Below are 26,071 nucleotides of genomic sequence, written 5' to 3'. Positions count from 1 at the left end.
AAGAGCTCTATCCAGCTCTCTCTTGAAAGCATCCAACGAACTGGCCTCCACTGCCTTCTGAGGCAGAGAATTCCACACCTTCACCACTCTCTGACTGAAAAAGTTCTTCCTCATCTCCGTTCTAAATGGCCTATCCCTTATTCTTAAACTGTGGCCCCTTGTACTGGAGTGGTTGTTTCAAATTGTCGAGCAATCTATTTTATAAATGGCGTCGTGGAATATGATTTGTTTTGGAGTTTTGCAAATTAAAATAAGGGTTTAGTCATTAGAATGCATAACACTGTTTATTTAGGCAATGTGCAAATTAAATTGTGTTGCCATGTAGAAAAAACCCAGGGAGAATGATAATGGCCATTTTCAGGACATTTAGTGTCACATTGGAACTCACTTGTTTCCTGCATAGGGCATGTTTTAACAGATTTCTAGGCCATGTTCACATTGTACATATATTGGTACATTATGTCCTGTGAATAGTTATCATTGGACTTTCCCTTGGCAGCAATGCCTGTGTAACACATTGGGCCCTAGTAAGATAAATTCTATACTTTTAGAATTGAGCCATAAGTCATACATCTACCCCTTATGCCCAACTTCCCCATGCCTACCAAAAGGCCACATCTACATTAGTCCCACCAGCCCATGGTTGGACCATATCCATCTCAACTTTTCTATCCATGTACCTGTCCAAATGTATTTTCAATGTTCTTCTAGGACCTGACTTAACTGCCCCCTGTGGCAGCTCATTCTCTACACCCACCTCCCTGTTTGTGAAGAAGTTGCCCCTCAAATTCCTATTCAATCTTCCCCCTCTCACCTTAAATGAGTGGACGGCACGGTGGCGCAGTGGTAGAGTTGCTAACCTTACAGCGCCAGAGACCAGGGTTCGATCCCGACTACGGGCACAGTCTGTACGGAGATTGTACGTTCTCCCCGTGACCTGCGCAGGTTTTCTCCGAGATCTTTGGTTTCCTCCCACACTCCAAAGATGTACAGGTTTGTAGGTTAATTGGCTCGGTATAAATGTAAATTGTCCCTAGTGGGTGTGGGGGAGTGTTAGTGTGCGGGGATCGTTGGTCAGCACGGACTCGGTGGGCCGAAGGGCCTTTTTCCGCAGTGTATCTCTAAACTAAATTAAACTAAACTTTCCCCTCTCATCTTACCTCCTAACACCACCTTACATAAATAGCTTCCTGATCTCTCCCAGATACTATCCCAGAATGGACTCATCCAATGTCCATTCCATTCCCATCCAACAATCTCTCTGTGTCTTAGTTCAGTTTAGTTTAGTTTAGTTTAGAGATACAGCGCGGAAACAGGCCCTTTCGGCCCACTGGGTCCGCGCCGACCAGCGATCCCCGCACATTAACACTATCCTCCACCCACTAGGGATAATTTTAACATTTACCAAGCCAATTAACCTACAAAGCTGTACGTCTTTGGAATGTGGGAGGAAACCGAAGATCTCGGAGAAAACCCACGCAGGTCACGGGGAGAACGTACAATCTCCGTACAGACAGCACCCGTAGTCGGGATCGAACCCGGGTCTCCGGCGCTGCATTCGCTGCAAGGCAGCAACTCTACCGCTGCGCCATCATGCCACCCCTGTCAAACTCTCTCCCAACCCAATCCCCACTCACCCCCATCTTCATTGGCACAGACCCCTGCCTCATCATCCCTAATCCCCTGCCCATCCTCCAATGGCTGGCCCAGCCATCAGTCGGGCTTCAGTCTCTATTCTGCCTTCCACCCCATCCTTGCTGAAAGCCTCACTGAACCTTGAGCTAGCCTGGCCCCAGGCTCCATCCAAGCTAACAACTTCTGATCCTTGCCATTCCACCTGATCCCTATGCACTCAGCTCCTCTCTGATATAGAAATATCGAAATAGGTGCAGGAGTAGGCCATTCGGCCCTTCGAGCCACAGCTCGGAAACAACCCCTTATACCCAACTTCCCCATGCCAACAAAATTCAATATGAACATTGCTGATCGTCTAAAATCAGTACCCTGTTCCTGCTTTTTCCCCATGTCCCTTGATTCCGTTAGCACTGGGAGCTAAATCTATCTCTCTCTTGAAAACATCCAGTGAATTGGCCTCCACTGTCTTCCACAGATTCACAACTCTCGGGGTGAAAAAGTTTTCCCTCATCTCAATCCTAAATGGCCTACCCTTTATTCTTAAACTGTGGCCCCTGGTTCTGGAAAACCCCTGGTTCTGAGCTTTTATGCTTTCCTGCATGAGGAAGTCCAATACGCACAGCCATTCTCAGCTCACAACTGAAAGTAAATATACTCCACCTAACAACTGCAGCAATTTCTGGGCAATGTTGTTTTAATGAACATTTTAATTTTTGTAAATTCGTAATTGAAATTGCAACAGAAGTTAAGCCAAAGGACCTTGTGATGACAATGACTCTGATGGGATTAACCAAAATGTGCCCTTATTTCCTCAATACTTTGCTTCTTTTTCTGTTACAGTATGTATCCAATTTCTCCTTAGAAGGAACGGTTTTCTATTTTCCAGCAAGTGATTCTAATCAAGGATCCTTTTGGCAAAGTAACCCAAATACTCTTAACACTTTAACTGATTGCTTTCAATTGAATCTCTAGTTGAAAACTCCTTAATGGGGGAATTAGACATTCTGTCAATACTGAGTATTCATAGTCTTCGAGTCACAGAGTGACACAGTGTGGAAACAGGCCCTTCGGCCCAAAACTTGCCCATGCCAGCCAATATGTCCCAGCTACAAGGAGTAGGCCATTTAGAACGGAGATGAGCAAAAACCTTTTCACTCAGAGTTGTAAATCTGCGGAATTCTCTGCCTCAGAAGGCAGTGGAGGCCAATTCTCTGGATGGTTTCAGGAGAGAGTTAGATAGAGCTCTTAATGATAGCGGAGTCAGGGGGTATGGGGAGAAGGCAGGAACGGGGTACTGATTGGCGGTGATCAGCCATGATCACATTGAATGGCGCTGCTGGCTAGAAGGGCTGAATGGCCTACTCCTGCACCTATTGTCTATTGTCTATTGTCTACACTAGTCCCACCTGCCCGCGTCCATATCCCCTCAAACCTGTCCTATTCATGTACCTGTCTAACTGAATAATAGCATCTAATCATGCTTAACATCATGCTGAGTAATAACATCATATCATACTTAATCACATCTCTATTAAACCTCCTTTTGACCTTGTCGATTCAGAAAGGAATGGAAACCTCTCACTTTTTTGGTGCTGTTTCTCATTTGTGAGCCGAGATGTTGTGCTGTCCAAATCTGCCCTCTCAGGAGAATGTAAAGGATTCCATGGCACGCATTCAAGGAATGACATGGAAGGTTGCTGGTGAAGGGAATCAATTGCCGTTGATGGTGTGGTATTTCTTGTCACCGCACCAATCTCGCAGTCAGCATTGCAAACAAAATATCTTATCCTTCGCCTATTTGCCGTGGTGGAGGTTCCTCCGCGGATATGGTAGAGTATTTTGAAATACCCGAACGTTGTGAAAGGCATGATTTAAACACAAGTTTTTCGTTCCTTGGCCTTTCAACAACATTATCTTGCTGTTTTTGTGCTTTATATCAACGTTTTTTTTCTGTAGCGGTCCGTCCAAAAGTGCATAAGGAACATTAACTGTTCCGTAAATGTGTTATTGATTTTTTTTTTTTACGGTGTACGATATGATTTATAAAACCTGATGCTTTAAGGCCTTTGCCTTTTCAGCAGTTCTATCTGCCTGTACCGACATGCTTTTATTTACCTGAACACACAAGTTCAACAGTGCAAGTGAAGGCAGATAAAAACGACAAAGGAAAATAGCGATCAGGCTCAGTTATGTACCTCAGTTATATCTTTAATGCTTTGCTCCAAAGGAATTATTCAATAAATATTGATGGGATTTATGTAATTTTAGGTGACTGGACTGAATAAGAACACAGGATGCCAACAGGACCTGCAGATTTGTCAAGGTCAGACAAAATAAAATTCATTTATTGCATTAAATGTTTCGAGCAATTCACAATTCAAGAAAAAAAAACTTTTGTTAGAAAACAAATGGGTAGAAAAATTAATTCAGAATTTTCCTTTATAATATTGAGCAGTTTTACCATAATGACTGTGTGACTAAAGTATTTTCACTGGCATTTTACAACATTTCCATAACTTTTAACTGAAAATCAATACATTGCAGATGCATTTAATTTGAACTAAAAAGAAAAATAAATTCTGGAAAGATTCAGCAGGTCTGAGGAGTGAGGAACAGAAGTAATGTTTCAGGTCGATTATTTTTTTGTTCTAACCTCTCATCGAGTGGTTGTCCAGAAACTCTGGTTTATTTCTCCACAGATGCTGACTGACTACCATTTCTTTCCAGATGTTTTTGTTTTTATCCCATGATTTTTTAATATTGGTATTTGAAAGCTCCAGTGCGTTGATTTGGGTGTTATATTGTAATGCAGTGAGATTCGGTCCATCTGACACATCTAGAATTTTGGTGCTGGCAAGGGCAGATTAAGATTTTAAATGGACTATGGGAGCTGAGAGCTGCAGAACAAAATGATATGATTCGATACAACTTTATTTGTCCCAGAGGGACTGGTCAAAAGATACAGTTACGAGGCCCTGAAAGTGTTGTGTGCATTATAATAATAATGAGATTTAAGTGACCAGTTTTTGCGCAGCATATATGTAATATTGCAAAAACATGAAATTAATTATGGAGTAGAAATGTCCAGGGTGTGGACATGTGCAAAGATGGGGGTGGGGGGAGGGGAGTCAGTCTACCCCACTACATTGATATTGGGGGCAGAGTATTGACATGGATAGAGAATTGGTTGGCAGACAGGAAGCAAAGAGTAGGAATAAATGGGTCCTTTTGCAGGCAGTGGCGAGTGGAGTGCCGCAAGGCTTGGTGTTGGGGCCGCAACCGTTCACAATATATATTAATGATTTAGATGATGGAATTAGAAGTAACACCAGCAAGTTTGCGGATGACACAAAGCTGGGTGGCAGTGTGAACTGCGAAGAGGATGTTAGGAGGTTGCAGGGTGATTTGGACAGGTTAGTGAGTGGCCAAATACATGGCAGATGCAGTATAATGTCGATAAATGTGAGGTTATCCACTTTGGCGGCAAAAATAAGGAGGCAGATTATTATCTCAATGGTATCAGATTAGGTAAAGGGGAAGTGCAACAAGACCTTGGTGTCCTTGTACACCAGTCACTGAAAGTAAGCGTGCAGGTACAGCAGGCAGTGAAGAAAGCTAAAGGCATGTTGACCTTCATAACAGGAGGATTTGAGTATAGGACTAAAGAGGTTCTTCTGCAGTTGTACAGGGCCCTGGTAAGACCACATCTGGAGTATTGTGTACAGTTTTGGTCCTAATTTGAGGAAGGACGTCCTTGTAATTGAGGCAGAGCAGTGTCCATGAGATTGATCCCTGGGATGGAGGGACTGTCATATGAGGAAAGGTTGGAAAGACTGGGCTTGTATTCACTGGAGTTTAGAAGGATGAGAGGGGATCTTATAGAGACGTATAAAATTATGAAAGGACTAGACAAGGTAGATGCAGGAAAAATGTTCCCAATGTTGGTGGAGTCCAGAACCAGAGTCTAAGAATAAAAGGGAGGCCATTTAAAACCGAGGTGAGAAAAAACCTTTTCACCCAGAGAGTTGTGAATTTGTGGAATTCTCTGCCACAGAAGGTGGTGGAGGCCAAATCACTGGATGAATTTAAAAGAGAGTTAGATAGAGCTCTAGGGGCTAGTGGAATCAAGGGATATGGGGAGAAGGCAGGCACGGGTTACTGATTGTAGATGATTAGTCATGATCACAATGAAAGGCAGTGCTGGCTCGAAGGGCCAAATGGCCTCCTCCTGCACCCATTTTCTATGTTTCTATGTTACATTAGTGGGAGGAGTTGTACAGTTTGATAGCCACAGGGAAGAAGGATCTCCTGTGGCGTTCTGTGCTGCATCTTGGTGGGACCAGTCTGTTGCTGAAGGTGCTCCTCAGGTTGACCAGTGTGTCATGGAGGGGGGCGAGATGTATTGTCCAAGATGCTCCGCAGTTTGAGGAGCATCCTCTTTTCCGAGACCACCTCCCTTGAATCCATCTCCACTGCCAAGACGGAGCCAGCCTACATGATGAGCGTGTTGGTTCTGTTGTCGTCTGCGGCCTTCGCCCTGCGTAGAAGATGGAACTGGCCACCAACAATTGATGAAACATCTGCAGCATCTTACTGTAGACGTTGAAAGAGCTGAGCCTGGCTCAGAAAGTCCCTTCTTGTACAGGGCCTCAGCGTTCCTGGACCAGACCAGTTTAATGTCCAAGTAAACTCCAAGGTACTTGTATGCCTTGGTAACCTGTACATCCACACCCTTGATGGAGAAAGGACAGGGGTGTTCCTCACCTCCTAAAGTCCACCACTAACTCCTTAGTCTTGTCGGTGTTGAGCTGCAGGTGATTCAGCCCACACCACTCAACAAAGTCGTTGACTACACCTCTGCATTCATCTTCCCTCCCCTCTCTGATGCAGCATCAATGACTGTGAGAGACAGCGAGACACAGGGAGCAGACCTGGGACCTTTGGTGGGTGGGAAGGAAGCAAGGTAAACATTACTTAATCAATCAGATCCCAAACCATTGGGATTTCTGAAGCACCAGATAATAGATTATCAGCTTTGTACCAGAAACATATTAATTATACTTGGATGGCAATAGACAATAGACCATAGACAATAGGTGCGGGAGTAGGACATTCAGCATTCGAGCCATTCAATGTGATCATTCAATGTGATCATGGCTGATCATTCTCAATCAGTACCCCGTTCCTGCCTTCTCCCCATACCCTCTGACTCCGCTATCCTTAAGAGCGCTATCTAGCCTAGCAAATAATTGGGCAAAATGATGAGCAGACTGTAAAATTTCTTGCTTTAGTTTAGTTTAGTTTAGAGATGCAGTGCGGAAACAGGCCCTTCGGCCCACCGGGTCCGCGCCGACCAGAGATCCCCGCACACTAACACTATCCTACACCCACTAGGGACAATTTTTACATTTACCAAGCCAATTAACCTACAAACCTGTCCGTCTTTGGAGTGTGGGAGGAAACCGAAGATCTCGGAGAAAACCCTCGCAGGTCACAGGGAGAACGTACAAACTCCGTACAGACAGCGCCCGTAGTCGGGATGGAACCCGGGTCTCCGGCGCTGCATTCGCTGTAAGGCAGCAACTCTACCGCTGCGCCACCGTGCCGCCCTAAATTACTAATAAAAAAGTACCTTAGTCTTCTGGCATCCCAATATGGCATTGTACAGGATATAATGATCCAACATGCCAGATAATTCAATATTTGGTTGCCTTCAGGACTGGAGCATATATTGATCGAAGTGTTTACTTGGTAATTATTATATCAAATTAAAGTTTTTGGATTCTACAAATATAGAAGTGTAGTCAAGAAAAATTAACTGTCTCCTCCATTTAGATAAGCTTTATATTACTAACCACATGATATTGTCAATTTTACAGACTGAAATAAGGATACAGGATTTGCCACAAATATTGTACTTTGGAACATATGTGCACATGAGATATCTCATGATTCACTGCAACTGGTGGGATTATCAACTGCAAAGTAATGCATATGCAATCAATTAAAAGAGATTGTGGTTCCAATGGCCTTTTCATATATACCAAATATCATGTAAAAGCAATGACATTTCTAATCGTCCTTTAGGTATTTTATACCAAATTGAATTTTTCCCTGGTTGTGCAGGATTTCTGCGAGTTTTCCCATAAAATTACTGAAAAACCTTGGTAGAAGCCTGAAGGACATTTAAAGTGCTTGAATCTCTGCAAATGAGAAGTTGTACTGGCTTTAACTTCGGCACAAATTGCTAAGTTGCATACATTTGCATTTTACTAAATTTAATGATATTACTTGCAAAATGTTCTAATGACTGTTCAATGTAAAAATACCCATCTATAAATCATTCACCCACTGTCTAAATGAACGGGTAAGCTTATTTTTTTATTCACACCAGTATTGCTGCCAAGAAATGGCTCGATTGTAATCATGTGTTTGTCGTTCTGCAATCTGGATAGCACGCAACAAAGGTTTTTCACTGTACCTCAGCACATGTGATTGTGAACTAAACTAAACTAAACTATTCATCAGGAAATTAAACTTAAATAGTGGTTCTTGTTATTTTGCCAGAGCTACCGAAGGTTGCCTGAGTTGTCAATTGTATATTTGAATATTAAAGCTTTATTGTTAATTATCAATGCCGATAACACCAACCATAGTGGATAGGAGGAGGGAACAGCAGATGCCTGTTTTAAGCCGAACATCGACTCAAAATGCTGGAGTAACTCTGCACGACAGGCAACATCTCTGGAGAAGATAGACACAAAATGCTGGAGTAACTCAGCAGGACAGGCAGCATCTCTGGAGAAGATAGACACAAAATGCTGGAGTAACTCAGCAGGACAGGCAGCATCTCTGGAGAAGATAGACACAAAATGCTGGAGTAACTCAGCAGGACAGGCAGCATCTCTGGAGAAGATAGACACAAAATGCTGGAGTAACTCAACGGGACAGGCAGCATCTCTGGAGAAGATAGACACAAAATGCTGGAGTAACTCAGCAGGACAGGCAGCATCTCTGGAGAAGATAGACACAAAATGCTGGAGTAACTCAGCGGGACAGGCAGCATCTCTCGATAGAAGGCTTTTCACTGTATCTCGGTACACGTGACAATAAACTAAACTGAACTAGAACAGAGATATCTGGGAGTGGAGGTGCATGGTTCCCTACAAGTGGCAAGTCAGGTGGGCTGTGCGATGAAGAAGGCGTTTGGTATGTTTGCCATCAAGAGAGTACTGGGTACAAACTTGGGCACATCATGATGCAGCTGTACAAGTTTTCTGGCAACTGAACCATCCTAGCAACAACTGGAGAGCAGTGCTGAATGACTATTTACCTCATTGGAGACCCTCGAACTACCTTTGATCGGACTTTACTGGCTTTATCTTGCACTAAATGTTATTCACGTTATTCCCTTTATCATGTATCTGTACACTGTGGATGGCTTGATTGTATATAGTCTTTCTGCTGACTGGGTTAACACGCAACAAAAAGCTTTTCACTGTACCTCGGTACACATAACAATAAACCAAACTCCAGAAACAGGTTTGGCCTGCAGCTCATAAAATGGAGAAGCCAAAGACACTAAGTCTTCTGCCCAATCTGCAGATAGAACAAATATTTATTTTCACCTTTTCTACGTGATGTAGTAGGAGGCCATTCAGCCCATTGAATCGAGGTTGGCTCATGGTGCAATCCCATTCTGTTGCTAGCTTTCCCTGTGATCTAATATACCCACATTCATATCAACACCCCGCCCCCCCCACTGTTCTACGCTAATACCCACCTGCATTACCGGTAACCTACAGTTGCTAACTAACCAACCAATCTGGTTGTCCATGGCAATAGCTGCAGGAAACCTATGTAGTAAGTGGAAGACACTTCTGATCAACACACTGCTGTTCACATTTTGGACCTGATTACTTTATCTCAAATAATTACATTCAGCATTGTCTTGCGGTGCAGGATTGTAATGATATTTCACCTTTCTACGAATGTCTTTTAATAACATATCCTTCAGATTTACTGACACAGGTAAAACATTTTAAGGACTGTCATACGAGGAAAGATTGGGAAGACTGGGCTTGTATTCACTGGAATTTAGAAGGATCAGAGAGGGTCGTATAGAAACTTATCAAATTATAGAAGGACTGGACAAGGTAGATGCAGGAAAAATGTTCCCAATGTTGGGCGAGTCCAGAACCAGGGGCAACAGTCTAAGAATAAAGGGGAGGCCATTTAAAATGAGGTGAGAAAAAAAAGTTTTCACCGAGAGAGTTGTGAATTTGTGGAATTCTCTGCCACAGAAGGCAGTGGAAGCCAATTCACTGGATGAATTTAAAAGAGAGTTTAGTGGAATCAAGGGATATGGGGAGAAGGCAGGCACGGGTTACTGATTGTGGATGATCAGCCGTGATCACAATGAATGGTGGTGCTGGCTCGAAGGGCCAAACAGCCTCCTCCTGCACCTATTTTCTATGTTTCTATGATTTACAAATCTCAGGGCCTGCTTCAGTTCACAAACAAGTTGTCTTATTTCTCTCCAACAATGCCCGGGTCCTGATCATTGGGAACGTGTACGGTTGTCTGCAGTGGAAGACATGTTTAATCGCCACTGCACGTTCACCGAAAGCCATTTAGTTATGGCTGTACCCTAATTGTTCCCAAGACCATGGCAGATGGACAATGTGATCGGTCTGCCCTCGTTCAGTCCCAAGCTCCAGTCTGCTCCATACTTCTTCAAATAGAAGCTAACTTTTATTTTGCCTTCAGCAAACAAAGAAACTCAATCAGTCTCTGGCAGATTCTCCTCCAAAAACAATTTCAGCAAGAGAATTTATAATCCAATCCCACTCATTGCCAAAACCTGATCCTTTGCAGGACCTACATCGTACACATGAGCAGGAAGTACAGTGAAACTCTGATACTCTGCTAAGTTTAGAAATCCAGTTGGCTTGGTGAGTGGTGTTTCCGATGCTCCAGTTATATTCTTTGGGGCCCTTTATCAATTCACTGGTGAACTCTTTGTAGCACTCCTGATAAACTCAGTTTCTTTGTTTTCTTCTCTAATCACAGATAGAGTCCCAGAGGACAGGAGGGTGGTCAATGTTGTTTATTCACAAAATGCTGGAGTAACTCAGCAGGTCAGGCAGCATCTCGGGAGAGAAGGAATGGGTGACGTTTCGGGTCGAGACCCTTCTTCAGACTGATGTCGGGGGTGGGACAAAGGAACGATATAGGTGGAGACAGGAAGATAGAGGGAGATCTGGGAAGGAGGAGGGGAAGGGAGGGACAGAGGAGCTATCTGAAGTTGGAGAAGTCGACGTTCATACCACCGGGCTGCAAACTGCCCAGGCGAAATATGAGGTGCTGCTCCTCCAATTTCCAGCGGGCCTCACTATGGCACTGGAGGAGGCCCATGACAGAGAGGTCAGACTGGGAATGGGAGGGGGAGTTAAAGTGCTGGGCCACCGGGAGATCAGTTTTGTTAATGCGGACCGAGCGCAGGTGTTCAGCGAAGCGATCGCCGAGCCTGCGCTTGGTTTCGCCGATATAAATAAGTTGACATCTAGAGCAGCGGATGCAATAGATGAGGTTGGAGGAGGTGCAGGTGAACCTCTGTCTCACCTGGAAAGACTGTTTGGGTCCTTTGATGGAGTTGAGGGGGGAGGTAAAGGGACAGGTGTTGCATCTCGTGCGGTTGCAAGGGAAAGTGCCCGGGGTTGGGGTGGTTTGGGTAGGAAGGGACGAGTGGACCAGGGAGTTACGGAGGGAACGGTCTCTACGGAACGCAGAGAGGGGAGGGGATGGGAAGATATGGCCAGTGGTGGGGTCCCATTGTAGGTGACGGAAATGTTGGTGGATGATATGTTGGATCCGCTGGCTGGTGGGGTGGAAGGTGAGAACGAGGGGGATCCTGTCCTTGTTGCGAGTGGGGGGAGGGGGAGCAAGAGCGGAGCTGCGGGATGTAGAAGAGACCCTAGTGAGGGCCTCATCTATAATGGAGGAGGGGAAGCCCCGTTTTCTGAAGAACGAGCCGACCAGCGATCCCCGCACATTAACACTATCCTGCACCCATTAGGGACAATTCTTTTACATTCACCAAGCCAATTAACCTACACACCTGAACGTCTTTGGAGTCCAAGTTAACAGCTTGCTGAGGGTGGCAGCAGAAGTAAATTGGGCCATTAACTTGCCTTCATTCCGAGGGGCATCGAGTGTGAATCAGGAAGTCGTGATGCAGCTCTTTAGGACTTTGGTTAGGCTGCATTTGGAGCAATGCATGCAGTTCCAGTCGCTCCATTGCAGGAACGGTGTGGAGGCTTTGGAGAGGGTGCGGAGGAGGTTTACCAGAATGCTGCCTGGATTAGAGGGTTTTAGCTACAGGGAGAGTATTGATAGACATGGATTATTTTCCCTGGAACATCGGAAGTTGAGGGGAGACATGACACAAAATATATAAAATTATGAGAGTCATATATCAATAGACAATAGACAATAGGTGCGGAGTAGGCCATTCGGCCCTTTGAGCCAGCACCACCATTCAATGTGATCATGGCTGATCATGCTCAATCAGTACCCCGTTCCTGCCTTCTCCCCATACCCCCTGACTCCGCTATCCTTAAGAGCTCTATCTAGCTCTCTCTTGAATGCATCCAGAGAATTGGTCTCCACTGTCTTCTGAGGCAGAGAATTCCACAGATTTACAACTCTCTGACTGAAAAAGTTTTTCCTCATCTCAGTTCTAAATGGCCTACCCCTTATTCTTAAACTGTGGCCCCTGGTTCTGGACTCCCCCAACATTGGGAACATGTTTCCTGCCTCTAACGTGTCCAACCCCTTAATAATTTTATATGGTTCGATAAGATCCCCTCTCATCCTTCTAAATTCCAGTGTATACAAGCCAAGTGTATACGGGCAGAACCTTTTACCCAGGTTGGAAATGCCCAAAGCTACAGGGCATAGCAAATAAGGTGAGTGGGGGAAGGTTCAATGGAGATGTGCGGGGCAAGTTTACTTTTACACAGAGGGTGGTGGGGGCCTGGAACACATTGCCAGGGGTGGTGGTGGAGACAGATACAATAGTGGTGTTTTAGAGGCTTTTGGAAGTGCTGGATATAGAGGATATAGATAAGCTTAGTTTAGTTTAGTTGAGTTTAGAGATACAGCGCGGAAATAGGCCCACCGGGTCCGCGCCGACCAGCGATCCCCGCACATTAACACTATCCTACACACTAGGGACAATTTTTACATTTATACCAAGCCAATTAACCTACATACCTGCACGCCTTTGGAGTGTGGGAGGAAACCGAAGATCTCGGAGAAAAACCACGCAGGTCACGGGGAGAACGTACAAACTCCGCACAGATGGCACCCGTGGTCGGGATCGAACCCGGGTCTCCGGCGCTGCATTCGCTGTAAGGCAGCAACTCTGCCGCTGCGCCACCGTGCCGATCATGTGCAGGCAGACGAGACCAGTATAACCTGGCGTCGTGTTCAGCACAAACACTGTGGACCAAAGTGCCTGTTCCTATGCTGCACTATTCTGTGCTCTATGAACTAACTGGGGCCTGTTTCCATGCTCCTCATGGGAGCCCTGCACCTGTGCTGCCTTTAAAGATGCCGAGGCTCCATTTTCTTCCTCCTTTGAAAATCGCCAGGACTATGTTTCCGATGCTCCTTGTACACTCGGTGAACCTGTTTCCACACTCAGTTGTGTTTCCCAAACTCCCTTGGAAGTCACTGAAGAGTTTGTTTTACAGCTGTGTAATATTTTTGTTAAAGTAAATTGAAAGTATGTTGTGATATTAAGGAAAGTAACATTCAGTAACGCAAAACATCGGGCAGTCCAACACCAGCAGAGCATTGAGAGTGGAAAACCATTGGAGTTTTACTGTAGCTGCTCAATTCAGGTTGCACAGTCAGAGCAGAATAGGTTTTTTTTGGCATAAGAAAACAGAGTTAAGCTCCTTCCAAAACATGTGGGTACCCTGAAAGAAAGCAGCACACACCAAAATTATTCACACAGCCTCGGCAAGGCCAGCAGCATAATCAAGGACGAGTCTCACCCTGGCCACTCCCTCTTCTCCCCTCTCCCATCAGGCAAGAGGTATAGAAGTGTGAAAACGCACACCTCCAGATGCAGGGACAGTTTCTTCCCAGCTGTTATCAGGCAACTGAATCATCCCACCACAACCAGAGAGCAGTGCTGAACTACTATCTACCTCTTTGGAGACCCTCGGACTATCCTTGGTCGGACTTTGCTGGCTTTACCTTGCACTAAACGTTATTCCATTATCATGTACACTGTGTATGGATCGATTGTAATCATGTTTTGTCTTTCCACTGACTGGTTAGCACGCAACAAAAGCATTTCACTGTACGTCGGTACACGCGACAATAAACTAAACTAAACTAAATTAAAACTAAAATTATAAATAAGCCTGTAGTTGTTCCCCATCGTCTGCTCCATATAAACTGTACTGAAAACTGTGGGAGGTGTGAGAGTAATAAACTCTCTCAATCTCCAAGCAACAGGGGTGAATAACATTCTAAAGCAGATGCAGATACAGCAAAGGCATTTTTAAAGTGTATAAAACAAGAGGTTTGGCAATAACAGCCTATTCTTAAGACAAATAATACCTAAAGAGCAGTTCTGTAATCGGCAGTGCCAGGATTGCTGTGTGGGAAGGAACTACAGTTGCTGGTGTACACCGAAGACAGACACAAAATGCTGGAGTAACTCAGTGGGACAAGGAATGGGTGACGTTTCGGGTCGAGACCCTTCTTCTCGTTGCTTCTTGAGAAAATGCCCATGAAGAAATCACTGGATTCTTTTTTAATCCAGTCAGTACAGACCCCAGATTTTTGTCCGTTTTTTTCGCTTTTATTTATTTTTAGTTTTTAGAGATACAGCGCGGAAACAGGTCCTACGACCCACCGAGTCCACGCCGACCAGCGATCCCCGCACTATCCTACGCACACTAGGGACAACTTACACATACACCAAGCCAATTAACCTACAAACCTGTACGTCTTTGGCGTGTGGGAGGAAACCAAAGATCTCGGAGAAAACCCACGCAGGTCACGGGAAGAACGTACAAACTCCGTACAGACAGCACCCGTAGTCGGGATCGAACCCGGGTCTCCGGCGCTGCATTCGCTGTAAGACAGCAACTCTACCGCTGCGCCACAGTGACTGCCCTGTAATTGGCACTAATCAAGGATAAAACTCCCTAATTTATCAGACGTTTTTATTGTCCCATCCTGTAAGTATTCTATTACTCTATTGTTCGGATGGAAGACGAGTGTCTACCTAAGCAAGCCTTCTACTCCCAGCTACTCCCAGCTTAAAGAAGGTCAACGTAAAAGAGGCGGACAAAAGAAGAGAAAGGTGTCTATTGTCTGTTGTACGGGATTCATGATGACTTGGTTGTATGGATTCAGAACTGACTCCTTCAGAGAAGACAGAGAGTAGGTATTTTGACTGGAGGTTCGTGACCAGTGGAGTTTCGCAGGGATCTGTGCCGAGACCTCCATTGTTTGTGATGTGTATAAATGGCCTGGACATAAATGTGGCTGGGTTGGTGGGTAGGTTTGCTGACGACACCAAACTTGGAGGAGTTGCAGACAGTGAGGAAGGCTGTCAGAACACGCAGTGGGATATCGATCAGCTGCAGAAATGGGCAGAGCAGTGGCAGATGGAGTGAAATGGCACCTGGGCAAGTGCGAGGTGTAGGTTGAATGTAAAGAGAGAGTTTACAGTTAATGGCAAGACCCTTAACGGCAATGTTGTGCAAAGGGATCTTGGAGTCCAAGTTAATAGCTCACTGAAGGTGGCAGCACAAGTAGATAGGGCGGTAAAGAAGGCGTATGGTGTGCCTGCCTTCATTGCTAGGGGCATTGAATGTAAGAGTCAGGAAGTTATGGTGCTGCTCTATAGGACTTTGGTTCGGCCGCATTTGGAGTATTGCATGCAGTTCTGTTCGCACCATTGCAGCAAAGAGGTGGAGGCTTTGGAGAGGCTGCAGACGAGGTTTACCAGAATGCTGCCTGGATTACAGCTACAGGGAGAGGTTGGATAGATTTAGACAATAGACAGTAGACAATAGACAATAGACAGTAGGCAATAGACAATAGGCAATAGACAACAGACAACAGGCAGTAGACAGTAGACAGTAGACAATAGACAGTAGACAATAGACAGTAGACAGTAGACAGTAGACAATAGACAGTAGACAATAGACAGTAGACAGTAGACAATAGACAATAAGTGCAGGAGGAGGCCATTCGGCCCTTCGAGCCAGCACCACCGTTCAATGTGATCATGGCTGATCATTCTCAATCAGTACCCCGTTCCTGCCTTCTCCCCATACCCCCTGACTCCGCTATCCTTAAGAGCTCTATCTAGCTCTCTCTTGAATGCATTCAGAGAATTGGCCTCCACTGCCTTCTGAGGCAGAGAATTCCACAGATTCACAACTCTCTGAGTGAAAAAGTTTTTCCTCATCTCAGTTCTAAGTGGCCTACCCCTTATTCTTAAACTGTGGCCCCTTGTTCTGGACTCCCCCAACATCGGGGAAATGTTTCCTGCCTCTAACGTGTCCAACCCCTTAATAATCTTATATGGATTGTTTTCTCTGGAAAATTGGAGGTTGAAGGGGTGACTTGATAGAAGTGTATACATTTATGAGAGGCATTGATAGGAGACATTCAGAACCTTTTCTCCTAGGGTGGAAATCTAGAGGGCATAGCCATGTGAGAGGGGGAAAGTTGAATGGAGATGGGTGGGGGAGGGTTTGTGCACAGAAGGTGGTGGGAGCCTGGACACATTGCCAGGGGCGGTGGTGGAGGCAGACATGATATTGGCATTTAAGAGGCTTGTAGATAGGCACATGGAGGTGCAGGGAATAGGGGGATGTGGATCATGTGCAGGCAGAAGAGCTCAGTTTAACTTGGCATTATCTGCGACACAAACATTGTGGGCCGAAGGGCCCGTACTTCTGCTTTAAGGGCCTCTCCCAGTTACGCGATTTTTTAAGGCGACTGCCGGCAACTGTCAAATTCGTAGCAGATCGCCGAAAACTTTTTTTTTTAAAATCCTACGACAATGACCACGACAATGACCACAATGACCATGACAATGACCATGACAATGACCATGACAATGACCACAATGACCACGACAATGACCACGACAATGACCACAATGACCACCACAATGACCACCACAATGCCCACCACAATGACCACAATGACCACGACAATGACGACAATGACCACAATGACCACGACAATGACCACGACAATGACCATGACAATGACCATGACAATGACCACAATGACCACGACAATGACCACGACAATGACCACAATGACCACCACAATGACCACCACAATGCCCACCACAATGACCACCACAATGACCACAATGACCACCACAATGACCACGACAATTACCACAATGACCACGACAATGACCACGACAATGACCACAATAACCACCACAATGACCACAATGACCACGACAATGACCACGACAATGACCACAATGACCACGACAATGATCATGACAATGACCACAATGACCACGACAATGACCACGACAATGACCACGACAATGACCACAACAATGACCACGACAATGACCACAACAATGACCATGACAATTACCACAATGACCACGACAATGACCACAATGACCACGACAATGACCACAACAATGACGACAATTACCACAATGACCACCACAATGACCACGACAATGACCATGACAATGACCACAATGACCATGACAATGACCACAATGACCATGACAATGACCATGACAATGACCACAATGACCACGACCATGTCCACGACAATGACCACAATGACCATGACAATTACCACAATGACCACGACAATCACCACGACAATTACCACAATGACCACGACAATGACCACAATGACCACGACAATGACCACGACAATGACCATGACAATGACGACAATGACCACGACAATGCCCACGACAATGACCACGACAATGCCCACGACAATGACCCTGACAATGACCATGACAATGACCACGACAATGACCACGACAATGACCACAATGACCACGACAATGACCACTGCAATGACCACGGCAATGACCACAATGACCACGACAATGACCATGACAATGACCACGACAATGCCCACGACAATGACCACGACAAGCTACGACGGCCTACCATCTAAGTGACGGCAAGCTGCCGACAACAGGCGACCCAGTCTTCGCGACCTAGGACATCCACTACGACAGGGACCAAGACAAGCTACAACAACCTGCACTTATGTGGAGGTGTCCCCCAGCACAACTCAGTCTCCACATTCCTGAGTTGTAACCCGTTTGATATCATGCGAGCATGTTATAACCCTTCCCTTAATGCATATTTCTTTCTAGATGTAATTATCTTGTTAGGGTCACATTATAGACATGGATTAGGAAAGGTATTACAAGCCAGGCTTTGGTTCAGATCCATTCTGCACACGTCACTCACTGCCTTCACTTAGCAGGCTGGGGAGTTTTGTGGAGTTAGAATGCGATGCAGAAGCAAAGCCGAATTTAGACACGAAATCGACAATTCGTTTTTGAATTTCATTCAACATTTGTTGAGAACATTGGATTCAACATTCGTTGAATGAAAGAGACAAGGTGCACTTTCTCCATGCAACTGAAGAAACCAAATGTTCTCACCTCGTTCTGGTGTTCGAACAAATCGTGCTGAATTTAAGGGCCTGTCCCACTTAAGCGATTTTAACGCGACTGCCGGTGACTAGGCTGTTGCCGACAGTTTGCCGGGGTGTCGCGGGCACGATCGTGATGAGTCTTCCAAGAACCGTAGTGGATCTCAGCGCGTCGCTGAGAAATCAACCGGATTGAAATTTCTCAGCGACAGCTGGCTTGTCGCCAGGTATCGTTGCTTATTGCGGGCGCTGTCGCATGCTGTCCCCAGGTTTGCTAGGTTCTCTTAGATGCATTTAGAAGCACGTAATATTAAATTAAATAAAGTTATTTGAAGATACCATAAAATACTTGTGTTTAACCAATTTATTTACCGTCAGGACATTTGACAGGTAGATTGGAGGCGACAGTTTGACGGTCAGGTAAGCGTGGGAATTTTCGCGATGTTTATGGCCATCAGCCATTACATTTAAAGTAGGCTCCCAACCCAGATATGCAACCCAGAAACCAGATATGCATCTCCCGTACATTTTCAAAGAATGCCCACACACTGCACAAAAATCCATTTAACCATTTTAAAATAAAATTTCTTAATACTGCTATTAGTAAACTGGAAGTCAATCTAGTTTATGCCTTGTTACTGTGAAGCTTGGTTTTCAAGTAACCCGGGCAAGATGTTATATTTCAAAACTCTCAAGTAATTACAGACTTGTCAGTGATTTCAGCGAAAGTTAGGACGCCGGAGAAGCATTGACAGCGTGGGAATTTCGCGATGTTTCTGAAGACGGTAATCTTGACCCATTGTCGTGGTCATTGTCGTCGGGTAAAAGAAAATTTCGGCGATCTGCTACGACTTTGACAGTCGCCGGCAGTCGCCTAAAAAATCGCCTAAGTGGGACAGGTCCTTAACTCTTTCCAGGAAATAACTCAGCAGACAATCGAATTTATATCAAACGCTCAAGCGAGCAGAGTCAGGTCGATGCAAGTTACTTTTTTTGTGAAACTAGCACCTTGCTGAGAGTTTACACCGTCTTCGGAAACATCGCGAAATTAAAGCATGCTTACCTGACCGTCAAACTGTCACCTCCAATCTACCTGTCAAATGTCCTGACGGTAAATAAAGTGGTTAAACAAAACTATCTTCTGGTATCATCAATTGCCCTTTTTAAATTTTAGTATTACGTGCTTCTAAATGTCATGAGTACCATAGAAACATAGAAAATAGGTGCAGGAGTAGGCCATTCGGCCCTTCGAGCCTGCACCGCCATTCAATACGATCATGGCTGATCATCCAACTCAGTAACCTGTACCTGCCTTCTCTCCATACCCCCTGGTCCCTTTAGCCACAAGGGCCACATCTAACTCCCTCTTAAATATAGCCAATGAACTGGCCTCAACTACCTTCTGTGGCAGAGAATTCCACAGACTCACCACTCTCTGTGTGAAGAAATGTTTTCTCATCTCGGTCCTAAAAGACTTCCCCCTTATCCTTAAGCTGTGACCCCTGGTTCTGGACTTCCCCAACATTGGGAACAATCTTCCCGCATCTAGCCTGTCCAACCCCTTAAGAATTTTATATGTTTCTATAAGATCCCCCCTCTGTCTTCTAAATTCCAGCGAGTGTAAGCCTAGTCTATCCAGTCTTGTCCATGTACAATACTCTGCAAGCACCAGGCTTATATACATGGAACAAGTGTGACACTGTGGACTTTAAGTGGGTGGCGGGCAGTGGGAACATCTTCTTGTAATCTCTCTAGAAGCACACATCTTCCTCTCGGTGGCCTGTAACTGAAGTCCAACAATTAGCCATAGCTCGGGTCTCCCATGTGATCGAGCGTGGTTCAGCAGTGCCCGTGCCATGCTGTGCTCGGCTTATGTTCACAATTTTGGGATTCCCTAAAAGCTGCTGACTTCAAGGGCCATCTGCTGCACTCAATAGAGCTTTGCTTTCACCATTGCAACTTAAAACAAGGGAGAAATCTGCAAACAGGTGTGTAGAATCGCCCTCAAACAAGAACGACCTGGTCGAGACCCTTCTTACGACCTGAAATGTCACCCATTCCTGCTCTCCAGAGATGTTGCCTGTCCTGCTGAGTTATTCCAGCATTTTGTGTCTATCATCAAATAATCTTCTGTTCTTCCCTGACACCAAAGGTCGTTTTCCTCGGGTACATTTCTTGAGTTTTTCTCCAGGTCAGGTAGTCCTAACTGGGACAAGCCCTTTACTGTTCAATGTTCTATAGTTAGTTTTTCTTTCTTTGAATAAGAAAATAACTGCAGATGCTGGTACAAATCGAAGGTATTTATTCACAAAATGCTGGAATAACTCAGCAGGTCAGGCATTTTGTGAATAAATATATTTCTTTCTTTGAATATCTGTTTTTTGTTAAATTTATGAAGAAATTTCCCATTTGTCATTTGGCGATATTCTCTGACAAGCTCGACAGCTTCCCTAAATGCTATTGCAATCTGACGAATACTAAGTGCCCCTCTCTGCTTTGAAAAATAACCCTTCTCTTTATAAATGCAACAAACCAAGCTGAGGAAAAATAGTGCTGACAGCTACAAGTTATAAGGATCGCTCCAGTAAAAATTACTTCAACCCAACTTTTCCCTCCAGTTCATCAAATATATGCACCAGATTATTTTACTCAAACTTACAGTCTTAAAGTCATAAGTAATAGGAGCAGAATTAGGCCATTCGGCCCATTAAGTATACTCCACCATTCAATCATGGCTAATCTATCTCTCCTTCCTAACTCCATTCTCCTGCCTTCACCCCTTAACCCCTGACACCGTACCAATCAAGAATCTATCTATCTCTGCCTTTAAAATATCCATTGACTTGGCCCCTTCAGACTTCGGTGGTAAAGAATTCCACAGATTCACCACCTTCTGGCTAAAGAAATTCCTCCTTATCTCGTTCCTAAACGAATGTCCTTTAATTCAGAGACTATGACCTCTGGTCCTAGACTCTCCCGCTAGTGGAAACATCCTCGCCACATCCACTCCACAAGCCTTTCACTATTCGGTAAGTTTCAATGAGGTCCCGCCTCATCCTTGTAAACTCCAACGAGTACAGGCCCAGTGCCGCCAAACGCAGTCACAATTAGTTTGTAATTGTGGATTATTTTCGCTGCCGTTGCCTGGATACTAAATGCGGGAGTTCAGATCATAATTGAGATGAATGCATTCACATGGAAATCAAATTTGTCTCATTTCCTTTTCATCTCCTTGACACCAGAGTAGAGAAAGGATTCCATCCATCTGCAGAAAGCAGACAAGAGCTAGTGTAGAAAGGAACTGCAGATGCTGGTTTACACCGAAGATAGACACAAAATGCTGGAGTAAGTCAGTATGGGACAGGCAGCATCTCTGGAGGGAAGGAATGGGTGACCCAATGGTTTCAGGTCGAGACCCTTCTTCAGACTGAGATCAGACAAGATATAGGCTTCAGTAACAACATAAACAAGAAAATTAAAATGTTCACTTGCACGAAGATTGAAAATGGCACATGAGCATTCAGTCAAAAGACATCCTAAACTTTTGCTACATCAGTAATATCAATGGTGTTTGCCCCAATATTTCTTTCCTAATACATTTGCTTATATCACTTAATAAAAGCCCTAGTAAACCAGCATGATCAGTGTGAACAATCAACTAAAATAAAATGCCAAACCTATTCTGTATGTCTTTCAAAGTTAGTGTTGGATCACCTCTGTGCATCACAAAGTGCAATTGTATAAGCTGCTCAATAGTTGTTGTTCTGCTTTGTAAAGTCATTACAATATCAAATGATAGACTGCATAATATAAATTATATTTGAAAATTTGGCCAAGCAGTTCACCATAAAAATAGTAACTACCAAGTGGACCCGTTGGGCCCAAAACTCTCCTGCATTGATGCAGCACCCTGACCTCCCCCCCTCCCCTCTCTCCTCAAACCCTCCCCTCTCCCTTCTCCCCACTCCTCCCTTCCCCCCACCCTCCCTCCTCCCCTCCCCCTCCCCTCTTAAACTTAAAAATGTGAATAACTTTAAAAATATAAGACCGATTTCAATAAAACTACTTGCATTATCACTAAAGTGACAATGATGAGTAAGGTGGGCCTAAAATTGTGGCACTATCGTGTACCGTTTTGGCTGAAGTTCAGTCACAAACAAGATGACAAACGAGAGTTTTAGTATATAGATTGCTGCAGAGCCTGCATCTTGCAGCTTAAATCTTCTGCAGAAATCAATGAAAATGCATGACTTTTTAATTAATTTCTTGCCTGAATGCATGCTTGGTTACGTTAAAGTTCAGATATTTTGTGGAATCAACACAAAAGATAAAAGAAGATCAGGCTTGGATCAGGCGCGGTGGCGCAGCAGTAGAGTTGCTGCCTTATAGTGGCATTTTATGCAGTTGTGTGTCTTGTTGCTTTTTTGATAGGATTGTAAGGCAAACCAAATTCCTTGTATGTTGCAAAACACACTTGGCTAATAAATTACGATTGTAATTATGATTATGATTATAGCGCTTGCCGCACCGGAGACCCGGGTTCTATCCTGACTACGGGTGCTGTCTGTACGGAGTTTGTACGTTCTCCCCGTGACCGCGTGGGTTTTCTCCGAGATCTTCGGTTTCCTCCCACACTCCAAAGACGTACAGGTTTGTAGGTTAATTGGCTTGGTAAATGTAAAAAATGTCCCTAGTACTTCCAATATAGTCCCTGGTGGACTCTTTGGAAGCAAAGACCAAAGAAGATACAAATTATAGGGTAGTGTTAATCCGCGGGGATCGCTGGATGGTACGGACTCGGTTGGCCAAAGGGCCTGTTTCTGCGCTGTAACTCTGAACCTAAACGAAGCGAAAACATCTGAGTTTCCTGACTCTTTCTTCACACAAGTTAACAGCAATTTCTAAGCTAAACTTACAGGATGCGATTTGTTTCCAATGTCGAAGTGGGAGTTCTGTACCGGAGGTTTGGAACATAATGATTTAATGCCAGCATTGTTACACAAAGAGAGCCAAAGAGAACACAAAGAGAGCTCAGCGCATTAAGTCTAACTGAACCCTCTGTTGGTGTCCTGCCCAAAGTTGTTAATGAGGCTTTATGGTTCCTCCAGAGGAAAGAGAATAGCTTCAAAGTTTTCTTTTAATCATCCCTGCCATTTTTGCACTGTGCCTGGTACTTGGGTTGAGTTGTAAATGCTGCCAGCTAATAACATTTCAGTGAAACACAAGTTAGAGTATTTTTTAACAGACACTCTTTGCAGAAAACATCACACTTACTAATTACATCAGGAAAACAATGGAATTACCTATTCAAGCACTAGTTTGAAAAAGGTGATGACTTTAATTTACAATTGCCTTCTGGTGCATTAATTGTACGTATTGATTATATAATTTCTACTTCATTACATCGAGCACCTAAAAAGACACCTTTTGTCATTAGCATGACTGTCCACATTCTGAATCGAAGGGGCCTTTTTCTGTGCTGTAGCTCTAAACTAATATAAACTAAACTAAATTACCGAATAACGAAAGGCTGGATGTAAAGAGAGAATGTTTCCACTCGTGGGAGGTTATAGCCTCAGAATTAAAGGATTTTCCTTCAGGAAGGAGATGAGGAGGAATTTCTTTAGTCAGAGGGTGGTGAATCTGTGGAATTCTTTGCCACAGAAGGCTGTGGAGGCCAAGTCAATAGATATCTTTAAAACAGAGATAGATAGATTCTTGATCGGTACAGGTGTCAGGAGTTATGGGCAGAAGGCAGGAGAATGGGGTTAAGACGGAAAGATAGATCAGCCATGCTTGAAAGGCGGAGTAGACTTGAGAGACTGAATGGCGTAATTCTGCTCCGAACACATATGGACTTATGAACCTTTGCAAGTTCCTGTCCAATACCATTAAAGTTGGACACAAAGTGCTGAAGAAACTCTGCTGGTCAGGTAGCATCTCTGGAGAACATGAATGGGTGACATTTCGGATCGGGACACTTCTTCAGACTGATTGTGGGGAGGGGGGAAAGAAAACTGGAAGAGGAGGTGGGGAATAGGTTGATACATGTGAGGAGTTCTTTGTTGGTTGGGCAAAGTCAGAAGATGAAAGACAAAAGGTGTAAGACAAAAGGATTGAAGAGTTGCAAATTGTGAAGCTAGAGGTAGGACTGGAGGTGGAAGGGGAGGGGGAGGGGAGAAACAGGTGGGTGTCTAGGTAGGGCACAGGAGAGAGCGGGGGGTGGGGACGAGGTTTATGTGGGGGAAGAAGGCAGAGGGGATGAGGGGATGGTAATGTCAACATCATCTCCCAAGATGTGCAATTTTCATTCCAGGACATTCAAAACATCCTTATTCTTTAGTAGTCATGGTTTCCAACCTCAGGAGTAACTCAGCGGGTCAGGCAGCATCTCGGGAGAGAAGGAATGGGTGACGTTTCGGGTCGAGACCCTTCTTCAGACCTGAAGAAGGGTCAGGCCTGAAGGTCTGAAGAAGGGTCTCGACCCGAAACGTCACCCATTCCTTCTCTCCCGAGATGCTGCCTGACCCGCTGAGTTACTCCAGCACTTTGTGTCCACCTTTGATTTTAAACAGCATCTGCATTTTTTTTCCCCTCTGGTTTCCAACCTGTTGCCCTAGATAGATCCTTCACCCGCGTCTCCTCTGTGTCCTGTAGTTCTGCTCCCACACCCCCTCCCCCCAGATGGACCAAGTACAGAGTTCCATTGGTCTTCACGTTTCACCCCCTCAAGTCCCTGAACCCATTACACCCATCGCCCAACATTTCCATCACCTCCAACATGGTCCCGCCCCTGGTCACAGCTTCCCATCCCCATTCTTTTATGCGTTACTCCATGGATTGGCACCTTGTGGTGGTGGAGAGGCTTGTGTGGACCTGAGAGCGATGCCGTCTGGAGCTACCCATGGCGGTGCGGTCGAGGGGGAGGCCCCTGACAAAGAGCAATCCAACCACGACCTCAACGGTGGAACAGGCGGAGGATGACGGCTGACTTTCGTGGAGCGTCACAACGGCTGGGAAGGCGGATGGATGAAGGCTGCAGCAGAAAAGGGTCCCCGGTCGTCTTGAACTCCACGCCACTGGACCCTGACCTAGATCTGTCAAGGACCGTGTGGTGGCTGTCTGTGCACCAGTCTCCCCACGTTAAACAAAGTCACGCACAGGCGTCCGAAAGGACAGTCGTACTCGCTTCAAGTGACCGCCGATGACCCAGAAACTGCTCCCCACACAACTCCTTGGTTCATTCATCCCTTCCCACCCAATGGATCACCATCCCCCTCCCGCTCCCCCCCCCCCCCCCCCCCCCCCCACCCCAGTAACCACATGAGATGTAACACCTGTCTCTTTACCTCCCCCTTACCTCCATCTAGTAACCCCGGCAGTCTTTCACATGAACCTCGTCCAACCTCATCTACTGCAATGTTGTTCCAACTTTGTTCCAATGCTGCTTCCTGCACATCAGCGACACCAAGTTTAGATTGGAGGAACGTTTCGCCGAACAGTTGCGCTTGGTCCACCGAGGCCCACTGGGTCTCCCGGTTGCTGGTCTTTTAACTCTTCGTCCCATTCCCACGCTGACCTTTCTGCCCCGAACCTCCTCCAGTCCCAGAGTGTGACCACACACAAACTGGAGAAATAGCACCTCTTATTCCGCTTGCGTAGCTTATAACCCCATGGAATAAGCATTGAATTCTCCAATGTTAGATTTTTAGATTTTTTTTAGATT

The 26,071-nt window shown here is 45.1% G+C and overlaps 1 long non-coding RNA gene across 1 annotated transcript in view; it reads left to right on the top strand.

Moving 5' to 3' along the window:
• Positions 1 to 26,071, top strand: part of LOC144594424 (uncharacterized) — a 329,156-nt gene that overhangs the window by 256,719 nt on the left and 46,366 nt on the right. Inside the window, exon 2 of the long non-coding RNA XR_013547387.1 lies at positions 3,904 to 3,958. This is a non-coding gene — a long non-coding RNA (uncharacterized LOC144594424). The remainder of the gene's footprint in view (positions 1 to 3,903; positions 3,959 to 26,071) is intronic.

The sequence above is a fragment of the Rhinoraja longicauda genome, chromosome 6, assembly GCF_053455715.1.
Source record: "Rhinoraja longicauda isolate Sanriku21f chromosome 6, sRhiLon1.1, whole genome shotgun sequence".
Taxonomy (NCBI): domain Eukaryota; kingdom Metazoa; phylum Chordata; class Chondrichthyes; order Rajiformes; family Arhynchobatidae; genus Rhinoraja; species Rhinoraja longicauda.
The sequence above is the reverse complement of the archived record's forward strand: the minus strand, read 5'-3'. Positions and strand labels throughout refer to the sequence as shown.